Genomic DNA, 22,473 nt, shown 5'->3' with positions numbered 1-22,473 from the left:
CATTAAGAAAATATTTTTAATAATATTATAAATTTATTTTAAAAAAGTTTTAAAATATAAAAAAATAAATAAAATAAAATAGAATAACTTTTTTACTTTAATCTACAGCCGTCTCGTGCTATTCTATTTTATCTCAATATTTAAATTTAATAAATATAAATATTTTTTAATTTTTAATTTTTAATTTTTTATCTAATCATTATAATTTTTTAAAATTTTTAAATAAATACAAAAAATAAATTAATTTTTTTAATTTTAAAATAAAAATAAGATAGTAATAACTACCCATTTACTATTTATAAAGATTTGAAATTTTATTATTATTTTTTAAATATTTGTTTAATATCTTTAATTATTAAGAAGAAATTTAAAAAATATATAATTTTATTAATAGTCATTATCTTAAAATTAAAAATTAAATAAAAAAAATGTAAATGAATAGCCTTATCATTTTCTAAATTGTATATGAGTAAATTGTGTACATGCTAAAGCTCGACTACGTGGAAGAAGATAATTCGTGAGGAGTGGGACTGGGATGGTCGTCTACCTACACATCTTGACCATGATTGACGGCGAAAAGTTGGAGTGGGACCGGTTAAAAGGGCTCATAAATCTCTTGTTAGGTCCGGTTCCACCATGATTCTATCTAAGCTGTCATCCAATTAATAATTGATTTACTACAACATGATTGGTCGGTCCATACTCTTTTTTCTTCACACTTTTTTTCAGAACAAAAAAATAATAATAATAATTATAATTTCTCAATCTTACTTTTGAATATTTTGTTAAGTCACAATGAAATTAAGATATATTTAACAATTAGTTTAAATTTGAAGAAAAAGACATAATTGGTATGATTTACGCTAAAGAACTTTGGATAACAACCCCCTGATTTACCATAATAACTAAGATTTGATCATCAGGTAACTTTTAAAATTAGAATAAAATTAAGTAGAGTTTTAGACTTGGATAAAGCCATTTTGCCGCCTGGGCAGTACCGCTCAAGTGTATCGCTCGGAAAATTTTTTTTTTTTTTTACTTAATGATTAAGAAATGGATCTTAAGTGTATTGGTATATTTTTTTTTTTTACTTAATGATTAAGAAAGTGATTAAAAAATTATGTAAAAAAATTAAAAAAAAAATTTTTGCACTAGGCGGTAAGCCCAGCGGTAAGGGTGAGGCGACAGAGTAGCCCCACCCATCTTTACTTTAGTCTGCGCAAATCTTACGTAATTCTTTTATAAAAAAAAATACTTAGTTCTATATTTTTGTCCCTCAAAATTATCATTGGTTTGAGTATTTTAAATTTTCTTAATAGTTAAGGACGTGAATATTAATAAAGTTGTAATTTTTTTAATGATTAAAAATGCTTAAAATTGTTTGAAAAAAATAAAAATAAAAACTAAAATATGCACTAGTGATAATTTTGAAGAGAAATATATATAATTTTTTTATTTAAATTCTAAATTTATCCACTTTTCTTCCAAAAAATGTATGGAAATGCAAATATCAATCTAGGGTTGGAAAATCCTAAATTGAATAGGTCGGGTCTATAAAACCTCCTGAAACTGAACCGAATCGAATCTAACTCCCCCTAATTGCTAGTTTTTACTTGCTCCTCAGCCCCCTCCTACCATTTAAGCCTATTAAAAAAACACAAAAATGAGAGCAGCATTTAAAAGATGCTTTTCCAGGCTATGCAAATTATTAAGTTTTAATTTCGATAAAATATCGATATAAAATGAGATTAAAAAAATTAGAAATAATAATAAAATAATTTGTAAATAATAATGAAATAGTTTAAATTAAAATATTTTATAAAATTTTAAAAAATGAGAAATAAAAAATTAAATAAAAATATTATTAAAATATTTTTTTTAAGTTTGAAAAAATTACTTATTTTTTATATTTTGTTTGAAACTTTAGAAAAATTGTAACGAGTAAATAAAAAATTTAAGATTTGAAATTCAATTTAATTGGTGTTTTATTCTGTTCATATTGTATGTTGCCAACCTTTGTTTTAAAAAATAGTTGCTACTTGTTAAGCATGTGTCAGCTCCTCATTTCAATTCACATATTTTTTAGAGTCGTGGAAAATTACTTCTTTTGAAATGATAGCTTTTGAGTCAAAGATTTCAAATTAGACTCAGGATAGTCATTTAGGTTTGAAGTTTTGAAACTTGATGGTCTTGTTGCTTGAGTTTTCTTATGTTCATATTTTAGTTATTCTACAATTTTAGTTAAAAGGTCTTACCGAACTTGTAAATGGGTTTTAAGGTTCATTATATTATGGTCCTGAATAGTTTGAAAGTCGTATTTTTTATATATAGTTGTAAACAAAAAGAAAGTTTTAAAATTATAGACATAACTTCTTAAGTTTGTTTATATTTTTGGATTTGATACAGGCAATAATTACTACTATAAAAACTTTATACATCAATTAGTTTAAATTTTTTGTTTTTATTATTAAATTGTATTAAGTATATAATATGTAGTGTATTTATCTATCAACTCAATTAATAAGATTTATTATATATATATATATATAATTAATTATATATTCTATAAACATAAATGTATATATTGTGAACTAGAGGGGGGGAAGAAAATAATTATGCAACACCGACAGTATCATCCCAGGTCTCGAAGACAACTGTGGTCACATATAAAAAAAAGACCGATAAGAAACGCGGCTTCTTAGCTAGCTGGTTGTCTGCCCATCACATCGCTTTATGGCTGCCTGTTTCTCTGTTTTTTTATCACTTTTGTCAGCCTCTCTCCAGTACTTTGCATTTGACTTTTCAAGTTCTTCAACTTTATTTCAATTATTGTTTCTAGGTCCTGCTACGGATACCGATAAATGGTACCGACAGCGGACCGATGTAAAATATATATATATATATTTTTATTTTCTTCTTCTTCTTCTTTTTTTTAATTTTTTAATTTTTTAAATAACTCTTCTAAGGTTGGACGTGGCATACTGTTGATAATATTAAAAAAAAAAATCAATCAATCAATCAAAACAGCGGAAGGAGGAAATACCGATTGAAAAATTATATAATTCCAATTATATTACTATTAGTTTACAACTATGGATTAAATAATTTTTTTTATTATATTTTAAACTGTTACTAGAACAATTATTTTGAATTAAAGCCAAAAATTAATTTTTTAATATAAAATTATAGATAAATTATAAAATAGAGAGTGATGTATCATTGTCCTTCCACTTATGATAGCTGTCCCGTAGTTGCAGTCGCGGTCCCAACTTCCAGATCTCTGAGTCGCGGCATTGTGGGTGAGAGAGTGGTGTGCTTCGTCTTCACATTCTACCATTTCTATTTCATTCATATCTTTGTAATTGTAAGCACCATTTTTCTTTCAAAAATTCAGAACGTTACTCTTGACATCTCGCTCTTGCATTCTCACTATGTGTTTAAGGCTGTCAAAAAATTCATCTTTAGACCAGGAAGAAAGAAGTATCGATTTTGTAAGGTAGGTAACAGTAGTTTTCATGATTCAATGCATTATTTATTGAATTAATTAAAAACATTTACCATTTGATGAAGAAAGGAAAGCACTTTATACTGATCCGAAAGGTGCTTGGTTGATTTCGGTGTTGAAAGATGAAATGGGTGAAGTATTTAGTTCTGGAAATGTAGGGGAAAGAAGGAAAAGAAGGAAATGTGGGTAGGGAAACGAGAAAGTGGAGAACGAGGTTGTTTTTTTCTCTTTTTTTCACGTGAACGTGAGGCTGCGCGGGGACCCAACCCGGTTGTCCACAACTTTTTTTATTTTTGAATATATATTTTTTGAAAAAAGAAACTACAATTTACTAATAAATACTTATTTAACTATTAAATTTTTTTAAAAAATATATAAAACACAATCATCTGTCAAATTGAGGGTCCAATTCATCGGTCCCAGCATTTTCCTCGTTTCTATTATTTGTATTCTCAAACAATGTTCAACAGACACATAGAATTTGAAACAATTTTAGTCATAAAAGAAAATAACAAATACTTTGACACCATCCGTTTATCAAGTCTAGCTTGACTACCTAATTCTGTCGGTGATAAAAGAAAAGGAAAAAAACGAAAGCAATAAAGACTGTTTTTTTTTTCCTTATATAATTATGATATTTATAAAAGACAATGTTATATTTATATATTTCTATGTAAAATACCCTAAGTCGAGTTAACATAGAAACATACCGTCAATATCTCTTTTCTTTAGCGATGGTCTGTGTTTAGTATATTTCTCCTGGTGAATTGCATAGTAAGGATATTTATTTAAGGCTTTATTTAGTTACTAAACTATCACATTTCATGTCATCTAATTATTATAAATTTTTTAAATTTTTATATAAAATATAATAAATAATTCAATTTTTTTAAATTTTAAAATAAAATTAATATTAAAAAATTATATTATAATAATATTTTCTCATCTTACCTTATTTATATAATTAAACGAGACCTTATTTATCGTATCGATGAAAGGAAAAGGCCAAACTCTAATAAGGGTGCGACAAGGCTACACCACCATATCCGATCCTTGCCAGGTAGGGAAATAGGGCCCTGCTAGCGGACGAGGGTCTTGTGGGCAGATGCTCGCATGCATCTAGGCATTAGGGGACGGGCCTGCCCAGAGTTTACCCCCATTCACCCAGATATCTATCTATATATATATATATATATATCTAATATACACACATATATATATTTAAAAAATTAATTTATTAATAAAACATTATCGTTTTACATTATGTTTGATTTAAGGGTTAAACCCCCTCCCTTGTAGTCTCTCTCTCTCTGCCTAGTTTTGTCTTGAATTTTAGATTATTTTTCTTTGTTTTTCAGTTGGTTGTCAACACTAGTGTGGACGGTAGGTGGTCGGATGATACTAGGGGCAATTCGCCCTCAACATGTTGAGAGGGGCACCTGCCCACGGAGAGTCCCCGGGAAACCAACTCTCCCTCCCCCCAATATGTGGGCGGGAGACGAAACTGATGGCCTCCCGTCCAGGCAGTGCAATCGGCACCTCTAGACTCTATTACATTAATTGAAAATAGATTGAAGAGAAAGCTATTACTTAATATTGTCGTAGAAAAATTTTACTCATCATTTTTATATTACACATCACACATAATTTTTTATATTTTTTTCTTATTAAATATGTGGTTAAAATTTAAATATATATATATATATATATGATATGCATTATGCAGTGTAATATTAACCAATTAATTTATTTTACTAACTAGAAAGAATTTGAAAATTTAAGATTTTTCATCTCCAATCAAAGAAATTCTTAATCCACCATTGTTTGCGACTTCACTTTTTTTTTTCCTTGTCAGAACTTTCATCTGGATTCGATAGAAGTCCATTAGACATCATAAATGATTGAAGAAAGAATATATACCATAATTAGATAAAAGAGTTTGAAAATATTGTACGTATATATTTGAATGTAAATATTTAGTTTGAAAATATTGTAATATGTGATCTGACGTGACATCTATGCGTGTCGTATTCATTTATGGTGTAGTGGTTTTGACGGTGGGAAAGGCTGGAATCGGACATCTTTGCATGCTCGTGCTTGTACTGCCTCTTTTGTCGATAGCTCTGGCCACCAGAATTATATTCTCGTGGGATGAGAGGAGTGTCGTTTCTACGCGTACGAGAAAGATAGAATTTTTTTTTTTTTTTATCATTTTTTATAATATTTTTTTAATATCTTTAATTATTTAAAAAATTTAAAAAAATATATAATTTATTTACTCATCATTACTATACCACACATTAAATTTTATTTTATCTTTTTATTTTTATAATAAGTGTGTGATATAAGGATGATGAGTAAAAAAATATAATAAAATTTAAAACAAATATTCCATATGAAAAAAGAAAATCTAAAACCCAAAAACTTAAAAAAAAAAAAAAAAAAAAAAAAAAAAACCTTAACCGACATAGCTAAATGTAAAAACTTGTTCAAAATATAACAACATTTTGACGATTATATTTGTAAGATGGAATTATTAGATTAGAAAGCCAAATAATTCAAACACTTAAAACCTTTATTACATTAATGGATGCTGTCCATTCCAACTTAAATTTTGAAATTGATAATATATTATATTCAGTTTTAAGTTATTTTCCAACTCAATAATAATCTCATTAATGCACAACGTCAATCATAGTCAAACGACTAAAACTTACGATGATCATAAAAAAGCCATCGTAAAGGAGAGATTATCTCATTGTTGTGTAAATATATAATTTATTATTTTTAATATTCTATTTAAATATATATTTGCATATTAATATGTATATATTTAAATAAAAATATAAAAATTTTAAATCATATGTTAATTTATGATTTAGAAGATGATAAATAGAATTTTTATTGATGCCGTTTTGATCATGACGCGTAACATAATCCCATGATGTCGCATGATTTATTAGATATAAAAGCTTGCAAATTGGAATTACTTTATTCATGACTTTTAAGATACGTAATAATTATTTGACTAACAAGACATCAAAGATGCTGAATTAATTGTTTGTCAAAGGATGGGTAAAAACATAGCTTAGAGAGAATGCATGGGCCAGACATTAATGCTATCTCATCTTGTTTTAGAATTATTAGTAGGCAATATTAATGAGAACCAGTACCAACCCCACCACGACTTGAGATCAATCCAAGAATAATATCAACGTAAACATCATAAATATGGACTCTGAATAATTGCACCAATAATTGAACAATTTGTACTATGAATGCAATATTACCTAACTAAGGCCTAAAAACAAAGGAAAATGCTTATTCCACGAAAACCGTCGATAAGGCTATTGATGTTGGGATTTATTTATTTATTTATTTTTTAAATTAAGAAAGTATATTAAATAAGTTTGTAATTGTTTTAAAAAAATAATAAATTTTATACTTATCGATAGAAATTCTCGAGAACCTTCTCGGTAGTCGGTGGACTTAGCAGCCGCCTAAAAGGAAATGCATCCCAACTATCCAACATGAGGCGTATGGACTTGGTTAAATTACGTGCATGCCACTCAATTATCGTGTTTTACATGACACGATTGACAACGAAAAATTAAGACATCCATGTACTTGGCCCTTTTGTTTTCATCCCAAATGATGTTAATTTCTGTGTAAAAATTAAAGTGATTGAAAGAAAAGCGACGTGTTTTAATTATATGCTGAGCATTTTTCTTTTAGTTGTAATTACAAAAAAGTCCTCCTATGGAATTATAAACGATAGTCATGTATATGTAAATGTGTGTCAATTTCAAAATAAGAATGTCGGAACATGGAATATTGTTAGCGGAAATCTGTGAGGTTCTTGATAGAACCTACTGTAACTAACTCAAGAACACATGCAGGAAAGCAATGAACAAACTCACCGAAAAAACACGCAAAAATGAATCTTGCAGAGAATCTTTGAAGAATCCTCAACTTCTAAGAACTAAACTTCACAAATAATTCAATACAATTTCTAAATTTACTCCTGCTTATATACTGCAATTGTGAAGAACTAATAAATAATTGTTCTAATTCAAAACGCAACACACAAAGAATAAAATGCAGGCCATGAATTACATAGATGACCAAACTCGTTGTTTCGTTCATCCAAAATGTAGCACGCCAAAAGCCAAACGACTTCCTTCCTCTTAACCAAAACTCACAATTTCATTTATTCCCTTTCATTCTGTTAAAACCGTTAGTCTCAATTTAGCAACCCTTCCTGACTGCACTTCACTTATCCACCTCTTCAAGCCTTGCCCAAGGCAAACATAACAATCCTCACCTCTTCACGGCCTTGCCTCCAAGGCACCCATGAAAAATCAAAGAATTGTGCCTACTAAATGAGGATATGAAAATCTGAGATTCCAAAGCAATTTCCATCAACTATCCTTAATGGAAGCCCCCATCCATTAAACCAAAACTTCAGTCAAAGTATGGTTACGTACTTTCCTCATTCTCCTTTCCAAGATACACTTTGGCTCAGGTTGCACACTCCCTTTACTATCAACTGGAGGCAATGTGGGTAATGGAGACATGTGATCCCCAAGTTTCTTTTTCAAGCTTGAAACATGAAATACAAGATGGATTTTTGAGAATGAAGGCAAATTCAACTTATAAGCCACCATACTTATCTTCTTAATGATCTAAAATGGTCCATAATACCTAGGAGCCAACTTCATATTGTGTCTCATGGCTACATAATTTTGTCTATAGGGCTGCAACTTGAGAAAAACCTGTTCACCAATTGCAAAAACTCTCAAATCTTTTTCTATCAACATAGATCTTCATTCGATCTTGAGCCTTCTTTAAACTCTCTTTCAAGAGAGAAAGTACCTCATCTCTAGACTTCAATTGCTGATCTACTATTGCATTAGCAATAGTACTAGTACCTGGAACATATGTTAACAACTTTGGAGGAGGAAACCCATACAATGCCCGAAATGATGAAAATCCAGTTGATGAGTGCACATTGATGTTATAACACCATTCTGCCATAGGCAACAATTTGCTTTAACTTTTTGGTTTGGATCCAATAAAGGATCGTAATTATCCTTCCACACATTTATTTAATGCCTCAGCTTGACGATTAGATTGATAATGGTAGGCTGAGCTAAAGGCCAAATAGTCTCATGTATTATGAATAATTCTCTCCAAAACAAGCTGGCAAATACCACATCCCTGTCTGATACAATTGTTTTAGGCAACCTATGAAGTCTGAATACACCAACAAAAAAAATCTAAGCCGTCTTACTTGTAGTGTAAAGATGAGACATAGGAAATAAATGACCAAACTTAATCAATTTATCCACAACAGTCAAAATGACAGACATCCCATTTGAAGATGGAAGGCCCCTAATGAAATCCATGGTAATGTCAAGCCAAGGACTTTGAAAAACAGGTAAAGGTTGAAGTAATCTTGCTGGCAGCACAGTCTCATGTTTATTCATCTGACAAAGTTGACACTTTTTCACTAACTTACTTATGTCTTTCCTCGTGCCATGCCAGTAGAAATCCATCCTGGCTTTCTGCAAAGTCTTGTGATATTGCACATGGCCAGCTTCTAGACTATAGTGGATATGTTACAATATTTTTTGGTGGAATGGTGATGAAGGAACAATCACAAGCTTCCCCTTTCTGAAAAGAAGTCCCTGCTGAAGATAAAAAGCCCTTGGAAACCTGCTTCCCTTGCTGCAAAGCATCAATAAAATCAATAATTTTAACAGAAAAACATAACTATTTTTAAGCTCCTCTAACTACACAGGAGTGGGAAATGAAATAAGGGTCAATGTAGTGAATCATTCTTCTGCTTGTTTGAAAGTGCATCAACTACTTTATTGTCTCTACCCTTCTTGTACTCTATGCAAAAATCATACCCCATAAGCTTAGAAATCCACTTGTGTTGAGCTTCAGCTGCCACTTTTTGTTCTAACAAATGCTTCAATGCTTGTTGGTTAATTTTTATCTTAAAGTTTGACCCAGCAAGTATGGCCTCCATTTCCCCACTGCACATATCAATACTAAGAATTATTTCTCATATGTTGACAAACACAATGCTTTACCTTTTAGAGCCTTGCTAAAGAAGACTATAGGTTGGCTGTCTTGCATGAATACAACTCCTAGTCTCATTGCATAAGCATCACATTCAACAGTGAATTCTTGAGAGAAATTTGACAATCTCAAAACAGGAGGCTTGGCAATAGCAATTTTCAACTTCTTAAAGGCTTCCTCAGCTTCAACAGGCCACATAAAGGAGTATTTCTTTAATAACATGGTTAATGAGGCAACTATAAAGGCATAATTCTTGATAAATTTTCTATAGTAGCCAGTCAGGCTCAAAAAACCTCTTAATACCTTTACTATCTTAGGAATAGTCTAATCTAGCATAGAGGAAATTTTTGTTAGATCTGCCCTCACTCCATTTCCAAAAATAATATGGCCCAAATAGTCAACTTCATTCACCCCAAACCTAAATTTGGACATTTTTGCAAACAAAGTATGTTGCTGTAAAATAGATAAAACTATTTTCAAGTGTGCAATATGTTTCACCAAATCTTGGCTATAAACCAAGATATCATTTAAAAAAAAGAAAAAAAGAAACTAATACAAATTTTTGAAAATAAGGCTTGAAGACATGATGAATTGGAAAGTGGCAGGTGCATTGGTAAGCCCAAATGGTATTACCAAGAACTCATAGTGGTACTCATGAGTTCTTAATGCAGTCTTAGAAATATCATCCACTTTCACCCTTAACTGATGATAAACTGATTTGAGATCAAGTTTATAAAAAAAATTGGCACCATGTATCTCATCCAGGAACTCATCAATGACATGGATCGTAAACTTGTTTTTGATAGTTTGTTGATTAAGGGTTCTATAATCCATGCACATCCTCCAAATCCTATCAGCTTTTTAACAAGCAAAACAGGTGAAGAAAATAGGCTTTGGCTAGGTCTTATAAACACATTCTTTAACAAATCCTGGACAATTTTTTCAATCTCAAATTTCTGATAATGAGGATATCTATAAGGTCTTACTGAAATGGAGAGGTCACATCCTTCAATACAATTTGATGATCAAAAGCTCTCTGTGGTGGTAAGCCCACTGGCTCATTGAATACTGACCCAAACTGCTATAAATCCTCTTCTACTTTAGGTTTCATTTGAATATTGAACTCCTTAGACTCTATTGCCACTAGTTGTAACAGCCATCCTTGCTTCCTAATAAAGGAAGACTTCAACAATTTGGCACCAACTTCCCACTCTATTACATCAGAATTAAGCCCATGCAAGGATAATCTTTTCCCATTAACTTCAAATTGCATAGACATGTTAGTAAAATCTCACTGGATAGGACCCAATGTCTTAAGCCACCGGACTCCTAATACAATGTGCCACTTTCACCTGAAGACTACCATCTTCTATGACTTTCAAGTTTGTAGCTTCCATCACTAATGGATCTAGGAAATTGTAAGTACTTTCTAAGTTCACAAGAAAATGAGCCAATCTTGCCCAGCAACTTCATGGCATTACTGTTGATACAACCAGAGATAGCATGAATTTAAACCTCAAGTTCCTCAAATCCTTTCTTCAACATTTCTTTTTTATTTTGGTAGCAAATGTGCCTTAACTTCTTCCACACTATTGACTACCTCCTGATCCTCACTAGTTTCCCCATGTAAGAAATACACTTTAGGGTTTTTGCACACATGATTGGGATTCCACTTTTCATCACAGTGGTAACACAATCCTTTTTTTTTTTTTTTCTTTTTTCATCCATTTAAGAGGAATTAACCTTTCTCAAAGGAAACATATTCTTTGGATCCTTAATAGATAGTTCAATAAGACCCATGTTATCAACATGCCACTTATCAGCATAGTGCCCATTCTGCCTCCAAGATCTCCTTGAGGACAATACACACTCTTCATGCAACTTTGCCAATCCAAAAATAGCCCCCAGATTCAATGGATTAAACATTTTCACAGGTATTCCAATCTCATCTTTTAACCCATTGATAAATCAACTCAACGTATGCGTTTTTGACAGCCCTTTCAACCTATTGGACAAAGCCTCAGATTGTGATGTATACAAACTAACAGAAGTAGTTTGCTTCAGCCTAGTTAAAGCCTCCATTGGGTCATCAAATGTTGATGGCCCAAATTTTACTTGTATATTGCCACAACTAAAGACTCTCATGAATTGAATTGCCTAGAATCCAAGACATTTTGGTACCACACCAATGCCTATCCTTCAATATGGTGCGCTACCACCATTAGCTTCTAATGAAAAGGTACTTGAAAATAATCAAAGTATTGATTGGCTTTAAAGACCCAACCAACAGGATCATTTCCACTAAAATGTGAAAAATTCAATCTAAAACTCTTCTGAAAAACACAATTCTCTTCATGATTTCTAGGCTCATTAGACACCTCTTTATCTCTATGAGAAATGACATTTATAGATTCAACCAAAGATCTCAACATATCAGAAACTTGGTCTAATCTTTCTGTTATCCCAGTAATTGTGTGCTGATGATACTCCAACTCCTTTTACACTATTTCTTGCTACCTTTGAGACCCTTCTTACTGACCTTTCAATGCTGCATGCGTACCTTCTGCCATCATAATCTTCTAGGATTGACTACAACTGATACCACTTGTAAGGTTCTTGATAGAACCTATTGTAACCAACTCAAGAACACATGTAGGAAACTAATGAACAACACTTACAAAGAGAACACACAAGAATGAATCTACAATATTCAATGGTGAATCTTGCAGAGAATCTTCGAGGGATCCTTAACCTCCAAGAACTACACTTCATAAATGATTCAATACAATTTCCAAATTCACTCCTACTTATATATTGTAGTCGTGAAGAACTAATGAACAATTGTTCTAATGCAAAATGCAATACACAAAGAATAAAATGCAGGCCATGAATTGCACAGATGACCAAACTCGCCATTTCATTAATCCAAAACGAAGCACGCCATAAGCTAAATTACTTTCTTCCTCTTAACCAAAACTCACTGTTTCATTTATTCCCTTTCATTCCATTAAAACCATTATTCCCAGTTCAACAACTTTTACATATGCAACCCTTCTTGACTACACTTCACTCATCCACCTCTTCAAGCCTTGCCCAAGGCACCCGTGACAAAATCATTCATAAGACGTCACTAAATGAGAACAAAGTAGTACCATTGAAATCCTTCTGACGAAAATTAACTAAATTGATCGAAAGGCTCCAAACTGCCGTGTGCCAAGTATTCATTGACCATATTTGTGTGAATCATATAAAAATGGGTACCATATCAAAATACAAGAGTATTCCCCCTAATTATTATTAAGAATATAATATAAATAATTAAATTTTATCTCTCCTCATTGGCATTAGCTTTAAAAATAAGTGGTGATTTCACAGAAGTTTTGAATTTAAACCCCAACTCTACACTCTACTCCATTTAATTAAGTATTTTATGGAAAATATTAAGAATACAATACAAATAATTAAATCTACACATTTTCATGTGCTTAAACTTTTGAGATAAATAATAATTTCACAGTTATTATTATATTTGTTGCCTAGATGACTAACACAAGAGGGGGTGAATTAAGTGGTATTTAAAAATTAATAATTATAAATCAAATACACAATATAAAATATAAACAAAATACGAAACAGTAATAAAATGTAAGGGTAAGAGAGAAGTAAACTCAGTATGTTAACGAGGTTCGGCCCCACTGCCTACGTCCTTGCTTCAAACTACCCATTGAGGATCCTCAAATTCACTATTCAACTCCTTCAAGTGGAGATAGAAATCTATTATACATTTGAACAACACAGCTACAAAGGATCCGTGTATAACACCCTCTACACTTGCAATCACATTACACGTGGTGATTCAACTATTCCCTGTATAGAACACTTTCTACAGGCACAAGGGTTATACATATTCTTTTACTAATACAAGATCTGATAGTGGGTAGGTTATCAAAAAACACTCCTCAATGAGTGAAATAAAAATAATATAGCACAAACTATATCTCTTTCAAAATGAACAAGGTTTAAGGCTCAATGCTTAGAAAAGAGATTGAAAGTTTTGAATGAATGTTGCAAAACTTGCAATTATATGAGTATGCTCTTGGTGTTGTGAATTTGAAACTCTCAAATGATCTATTTATAGGCATATAAGATTTCATATTCAAATTTAAAAAGATTCACATATCAAAGACAATATCTTTCATTTTTTCAAAAAATTCAAATAAAAGTTTTTTCTTTTTCAATTGTCAAAGACAACATCATTCACTTTTCAAAAAATTCAAATAAAAGTTTATTCTTTTTCATTTTTCAATGCAACATCATTCACTTTTTAAAAATTTCAAACCTAATCTTTTTACTTTTCACATATGACAAAAGAAATACTATTTACTTTTCAAATTTTTCAAACGAAATCATCTATCTTTTGTATAAGTCAAAAAGAGCATCAATCACTTTTGAAAATATTCAAACAAAGCATGCACATGTGAAAGATGACAACCAATCATCTTTAATATTTTCAAAATTTAAACTTTTAATCATATCATGCACATGTGAAAGATGACAATTGATCATCTTTCAAATTTTTAAATTTAATTTTCAAAATATTCATGCACATGTGGAAAATGTATTTTAATGATTTATGATAAAATATTAATTTTGAGCCTTAATCCTAATTTCAAATTTTTCAAGAGATGTACAAAATCACTCTATGAGTTTTAATGTGAATTTGTTCCCTTCTTGCTTATGTTTGGTTTCTTGATGTGCTTGACTCTATTGTGTAGACAACTTGAATTTGAGACTCCTTTATTCTTTAAATTCATTTTTTATCATCAAAATTCATATGTATATATATAATTACATGAAACTTGAAACCTTGGATTCAACAATATTTAAATCCAATATATTGAATTCTACAAACATTTTACTTCGGTTTATAAACCAAATGAAAAAAATTGTCTAACCAATCCATAAAATATAATAAACCCCCCCCCCCCCCCCCACCCCAATGATAATTAGATAATTATCAAAGAACTACAAAGTATGCCCTCCAAAATACAATAAAAAAAAAATACTATATATGCATGGTTTATCTCTCTAGAAAAAATTAGTTACAAAAATGTTACCAATAAAACATTAATTTAATGACAAGATCGATCTTAAGACTTTAATAAGCTCGATCGCCAGGTCCAACAACATCGATCTTAAGGCTTATATATGATAAATATTATTAGCCCTCCAAAATTTATTTATGGGTTATGATCTATACCTGTGCTAAGCTTGACATTTAAAATTTTCTTTTTATTATAAACTATCTTGAATTGTATGACCACATTTAGCTAGCCGTCAAATGCATAGTGCATAGTGCTAGCATAGTGAGTTAGCCGTCAAATGTATAGTGCTAGTCGTCAAAAGCATAGTCTCTTTTGTAACCCTATATATATGGGTATATTGATGTTATATGTGATACAGATTAATAAGAGAATCTCCTCTCATTCTCTCTTAACTTCTCTGAGCTCTCTCTCTATTTTTGAATTTCTTTCTCTATTTTCATGATTTTTTAACACGTTATCAGTACGAATGCGATTTTTTCTCCACCGCCTACCAGGCCAACACCCACCTATGCCAGAGCACCCATGGTGTTCTCCCGTGGTGTCTTCTTCACCAACTCTTGCTGTCGGAAGCAAGATCATCTCGTGTTTATCTATCTCCTGGTGTCCAAGCGTAGCAGATCCATATGGGCGCACTGACAAGTTCCCAAACTCTTTGATCGAGAAGTATGGCACGCCCCACCACCTCGTTCAAACAGTCCTCGGTTTCAAACGGTCGGTTCACTCCATTTTTGGACAAACAGAGGAGCTCGAGAGTAGTCCTCGTCGATGTCTACTTTCTTTTCGATATTCACACTGTATTCAGAGGAGATCCGGGAAGCATGATCTAGTATCGCTTCGGTGATCCATCTCTGGCATAGACTACGATCACGAGAGGGCAGCAGTTCACTCGCTCGAGTTGGTAGCGCACCTCCAAAACCTGCCGCTGCAGAAGATCGCAGAAGCCATGTCGTCCTCACCATGGTGATCTCGCCTGATCGGCTCAGCACCGACGCTGCCAGTTTAGTCAGGGACGTGTTTTTGCTGTCCTCGCCTTGTTGCAACCAAGCTTTTCTCCTCGATTTTCCTCTCTGTCTCTAGCTGCTCCAACTGCAAACACAGTTTTAGTACACGGTCTTCTACAAGTCTAGATCAACACCAGATCTGAGGTGTCTGGTTACATGGGTAAAGATCAACTGGGTAAAGCTTTAGAGGGATCTGATTCTTTACTGACCAGGGAGCAGTACGTGTACATGGTGAAACTCGCGGAGCAAGCCGGGCTTGGAACCACGTGACCCGAGGAGCGCTCTGCGATGGTCTATAGAGACAGACTTTATGTTGTGTACAGTGATGTCTGGTACACTTGGAGAGAGATGCTTGAACGGTGCACCAGACTTGCTTATGCTATATTCCAGCTAGGAATTTCTAGCTCCTGGATGAAGAATCTTAACCCCCTGATCTCTTTAGAAAGCAGCGAAGATGAAGAAGCCAGACAAATTACCGATGAAAGCTTGTCCATGATTCTTTTCATTTTTTCGGTGAATCTACCTCTATGCCATAGGTGAGGTTAGCACTCGGTAGCTTGACACCTACTGATTACGCCCAAAGAATAACGCAGTAGTTGTAGCACAGCTTTGGGGTGTCGATTTCACAAGGAGACAAATTAAAAGAATAGCAAGAGGAACAAAGAAACTAAAGAAAAAATATTAAATAAGTAATAGAGAACAAATATTAATTTTAAATGTAAATTCAAGTGAAGCAAAGTGATTAACAGAAAAAGTATTCAAATTTAACAAACAGTAGAGCGTCGGGAATCCCTTGCACAAATCTGGTATTTTAATTATTCTTAATTCATTGGATAACTCAATTAGGAACTCAATTCCCGCAATTCCTAATCGGAAGGTATAGATTTATAACCAGACTTAAATCAAATGTAACCCTTTGAAAAAACATTCACCACTTTTAAAAAACGTGAATTACTACCCCTATTGATAAAATCCAATGACGACAATATACTCAGGAAGCGATATTGCAGCAAAAAATTAAATCAATATAGATAAATAATTGATCCAAACATAATCAAAGAACTAATCCATTCAATAGAAAAAGCATGACTAAATCCATAAACACAATAAATTCTATGATTATTCGGAGAAGAAAACATCAACGATGAATTGAGAATGATAAAACAAAAGAGTTTTAGCAATTGAAAATCAAATACATGAATTAAGAATAAATTAGAAATACCATCTAATGTGCAAGTTCATCCCTAACCCTACTTGAGAATTTAGTTACCCATAAATATAATGGACAACAAAAATCTCCAGAGAAAACTGAAGCGAACGGTGGCCATAGAAGTGATTTTTTCCTCTCTTCAGATCTGCCTCTTCCTCCCCTCCATTTTGTGCTAATGATATGCTTATATAGGGTAAGAAAGAAACCCTAATGTCCTCTTGATTTCCGCATAAAAAAATCGCCTAAATTTTAGGACTTATCTTGGCAGCCACGTACAGCCTTCAGGAGTTCGAATTTGGAAATCCTTATTAGATACAAAGTTATATCCCTTTAAGATAGATTTCCAATGCATCAAGAATCGCATCAATCCGATATATGAGTAAAAAGATACAGTCAAAAGACTAAAGTATGTCCAGACTGTCTCCTAGCGAATTTCGGACTTGGACTTCTTGTGGTTTCATTTTGTGATTTTTTTTCTTTTTCTTTTCTTCCAAATTGCTCTCAAACCCCATGAATGTCCTCCTTTGAATTTGGCTGGGCTTGACTTGCTCTTTTATAAACTCTGAAATTAGACATAAAAAAACTGCTTAGGAGTATCCCAACGTAAATAGAAATTCAATTTAAGAATACACATTAATTCCTATGATTTCTATTCACATTTTAGTATTTTAGTCCAATAATAAGGTATATAGAGTGCACTTTCGCACACTCATCACCTACCCAAAGAGACAAAAGTTGGAAAATAAAGTCCGCTTGTCATAAAAGTCATAAAGCCCCTCTTGTCGTTTAGAGGAAAAGGAAGCATCTTTGGATAAGGAAAAAAAAAAAAAAAGGGTTGGTGGGTGCTAACGGGGGATGAATATGGGAGCACCTAATCAAATCTATAGTGCTTTCAATGCATTATCTTTACAATAAAAAAATAATAATAATAAAATAAAATAAAATAAAAGGTTGGTGCTTATGGGGAATGAATCTGAATCACGAGATTTTGGATTTGGTAAGTGATTACTATTATTATTGTAATAATAGTTGATTGGTTTCCTCTTTATAAGAGATAAAGGTAAATTTTTTTATGATTAGCTTGACATGTTTGACTAATAATTTTAGTTTTACAGACAGGAGCTATGTACTGTGATATTTTTCAATCTTACTAATTTTTACAGTGCATGAAGGTTCAGATGATACTGAAGATAGTAATCTTCTATTTCAAGTAAGTTTTTCAATATATCATTTGAAATCTTTAAAGTAAATATTGGTGAATTAAAATTTTCATAATTTACATATCAATTATATCTGTGAATAATTTTATTCACATAGTTCAGATACAAGTTTTATTTATTCTTTTTGTACTTGTTATGAATTATTGATGATATAATTTATCTTAGAATGGAAATGGAGCATCCATGAAGGATCGCTCTAAATTAATAATTTTATTGAGTACCTCATAGTTTAAATGAGTGATACGTGTACCAAAAACTCATTATTATTTATGCACCTGAAGTTGCATAATTGAAATTTTGGAAAGAATATATATTTAAATGAACGTCTCGAATATGCTCCTGAAGTAGCAATATCGAGTATGCTCCTGCAATATGAAACGCAAACGCTCACAATATATTCTAAATTTAAATCTGGTCTTTCAGTGACTGGGCAAAATAATGAGTTTTTGATAAAAATCATTAGTCACGTCTTACTAGATCTACATCATTCCCTGAAGTGAATGATAATGAATTTATATCATTTTATTCCCTGAAGTGAAAAGAATGATGCGTTTCATTCAAAGAAACTAAGAAATTGGACGTGATAATAAATATCTTTTCGAGTCAGAAGCTCATATTGGAAAAGCTATAAGCTTTCTCTTTGAGATGATATTATACAATTATTGAATCAAATATTATGATGCATCAAAAAGTGATATGATTCAAAATATTTGTATCATTCATGGTTATCTTGATCATCCAAAATCAATTATGATAAGTCGAATGATTTTCATATGGACGTCCATAAAAGAACCAGAAGATTCTTTTATTATAAAGTCTTACCACCAAAAGTGGAAAGAAAAAGTTGCTTGAAGCAAATAAGATGAAATTATTCGACGTTATCTTGATTATCATATGTGAACCAGAAGTTCGGATGATAATTAAATTTTGGATACAATAAGATAAAAATGTTTCATATTCTAGCTGCTAAAATCCCAGCGAGGATTGAAGTCCCTGTAGGACAATTAAGAAATTCAGCAGTCTAAATACATGTATAAAGACATGTGAGACTTATCGATACAAAAGATAGAGTATCTCAAAATAGAAAGGCACAAATAATTTGGTGCTCCTGAAGAGGCCATACCCACAAAACAAGCAATAAAGTCCATTCAAATTCTCTGTATAACATTCTCCTATATAAACTCTTGAAGAGTGCCTCCTGAAGAGGTTTTTCACGAAAATGTCTTCCCTTGAAGAGGGACAGGTACCTGAAAATAACGAGATCTCGTTACATTTCATGAATAATTGAGAAATTATGGATAGAAATAAAATCGTTGTCGACAACATATTTCCATATGAGATGGCAATTGACATTACCAGAAGTAATGATGAAAGTGAATCAAGAACCGTCGAAGAATAAGACGTAAAATATTGGCCAAAATTGAAAGAAACAATTTCTGCAAAATTGATTCACTAGTAAAATATGATGCATCGGGACTTATAGTCCAAACACCTAAAGAGGTGATTTTTGTTGAATATCAGTGGGTATTTATAGAAAGGAAATAAAAATATGATATATAAATCACGAGTTAGTTTCTCAATTCCTGCAGAATTGATATCACTAAGTAAAATGTGATAAATATGGACTTGAAGTCCAAACACCTAAAGAGGTGATTTTTGTTAAATATCAGTGGATATTTATATACATGATATAAAAAGCCTGAAGTTTTTAATATGAAAATGTGATATAAAAATCATAAATTAGTCTCTCGAAGAAACAATATTGATATGATTTTAAAGTGGTTGAAATCATATTGAGATTTTTATTAGCTTGAAAGTTACCGAGAGTTTGGATATGCATGATTAACTGCATATTTATATGGATCATTGGATCATGATATATATATATAAATCCCTGAATGATAGAAAATATCTGAAACTTCTAATATGAATACATCTGGAAATATGTATTCTATCAAGTTTCAAAGATCCTTATATGATCTAAAGCAATCCAAACGCAAATGGAAACAAGCTATTATTGCAGTTTATATATATGATTGAGGCTCCAGAAGAGCTCATGAAACTGCACATATTTGAAATATAAATCTGAAACCATTGCGGCTTTAAGGGGAAGATGGATGATATTATTAGTCATGAAATACCATCTTTTAATACAATTAGTATTTCAGATTCATATTATGGGTTTGATATGAAGTGTGCATTATTAAAGAAGAAATAAAAGGGAGCACACAGAACATCTACCAAAAGATAGAAACATGAATATTTGTGAAATATTATTTTATTATCTTGAAGCAAGAATTACAGAAATTTGAGGCACTTTACCTCATTCTTCAAACGCTCTTGTTCTTCAAGAATCTGCATAGCATCCCTATCTAAAGGGGTGAGCAATCGAAAAGAAGATTTCAACAAGGATTTTAAATTCCTATTCTCTTTCTTTATTGATTCTATCTTCATGTTGGACTCCAGAAGAAGTCGCTGAAGTATAGCAATATTCTCGTGGAGATTGTCAACTCCACAAGTTCTGGATTACAGTCGCTGAGAAAATGCGACAATGGATGATGAGTATCGGGTACCGAGACTCACAAGCTCATAGATAGCTTCATTATCTGACCTATGAGTCAGATCATTATATTGCATGATAGCACCTGTGGTAGAAGCAAGAACAGCTGATGAACGAGGTGCAGAATACCTCATATATTGACCCTGAGAAAATTTCTGAGCCATTGCAGAGAGAGATTGTAGGATAAGAATGCAGAAAGAGATTGCAGAATAAAAATGCAGTATGATTACAGAAAAGTGAAGAAGATGAGATGCGAATTAAGATGAGCTAAATATCTCTTTTATAGAGAAAATTATGATACAGCATCTCTCGTGAAGCAAGAGAAAAGAGATAAAATATAGCTTCATAGCTCTGCGGCGTCTGACAGCACGCCTGACAGCTGCGGTGCCTGACAGCACGCCTGACACCTACAGAAGAGTTGAAAATTTGCGGTGTTTGTCTGATCTTAAAAGGCTGGCCACCGTTTTTTTTTATTGAAAAATGAGGTTAGCAGTTTAATGTTGATGAATTCTCCACTAACTGTGTTATTTATAAGAACTCCAGAAGAGTACAACTACAGAAGAGTAGTGATGAGCAGAAAAATCCAGTTGTAATTATTTTATCAACATGGATCAAGTTCACAATTAGTTGGATGTACAGATGCAAGTTATCTTTCAGATACACACAAGAAGATCATTGCAATTCATGAGAAAAAAGTTGAAATTGATATCAAGAAGGTACGGTCAAGTGATAACCTGGCAGATTTATTCACAAAAGAATTACCAATTGCAACATTTAAGAAAATTGTGCAAAACATTGGAATGCGGAGGTTTGAAGACCTGTTATCATGCACTTTTCAGGAGAAGTAATGTCTTGAAGACTTGTGCTGATTGTACTCTTTTTCCTTCGCTAAGGTTTTATCCCATTGGGTTTTCCTTTGCAAGGTTTTAATGAGGCAATCCTAAAGCATTCGACGATACACATGAATACTGTACTCTTTTTCCTTCGCCATTGGTTTTTTCCCATAGGGTTTTTCCTTGGCAAGGTTTTAACGAGGCATATTCTTTAAATATGGTCATCCAAAGGGGAAGTATTATAAACTATCTTGAATTGTATGACCACATTTAGCTAGCCGTCAAATGCATAGTGCATAGTACTAGCATAGTGAGCTAGTCGTCAAATGTATAGTGCTAGTCGTCAAAAGCATAGTCTCTTTTGTAATCCTATATATATGGGTATATTGATGTTATATGTGATACAGATTAATAAGAGAATCTCCTCTTATTCTTTCTTAACCTCTCTGAGCTCTCTCTCTATCTTTGAATTTCTTTCTCTATTTTCATAATTTTATAACACTATTATCTTTTTTTACAGTTTTTCCTAGTTTTCAATGTTGTTCTTGTGGGGGCTGTTTGCTACAAGACTTACATATAATATATACTACAAAGTAAGGTTGGTTAGATCCACTACAGAAAAAATGCCCTTTTAAGGTTAAAATGCCCTTTTAAGGTTACTAAGGGTTGGTTTGGAAGGTGATGAAAATATTTTACTACTATTTATTATTTTATTACATCTTTTCATCTGTTTTTTATTATTTTGTACTATTATTCACTACCATTCACAAAGTAATTAAAATTTTGTTTGACGAAGCAGCCTCGCCTAATACTCACAGAAAATATGACACAGAGAGTCTTGGCATCTTGAAGTTTGTTGCAAATACTACTTATTCCGGCATTTTTATTTTTCGCAATTACAAACAAAAATTGTCAGAAATAGGTTGTTCGAATTGTTCTTTGTCGTTGG

The sequence above is a fragment of the Carya illinoinensis genome, chromosome 11, assembly GCF_018687715.1.
Source record: "Carya illinoinensis cultivar Pawnee chromosome 11, C.illinoinensisPawnee_v1, whole genome shotgun sequence".
In the NCBI taxonomy this organism is placed as follows: domain Eukaryota; kingdom Viridiplantae; phylum Streptophyta; class Magnoliopsida; order Fagales; family Juglandaceae; genus Carya; species Carya illinoinensis.
This window is presented reverse-complemented; position numbering follows the sequence as displayed.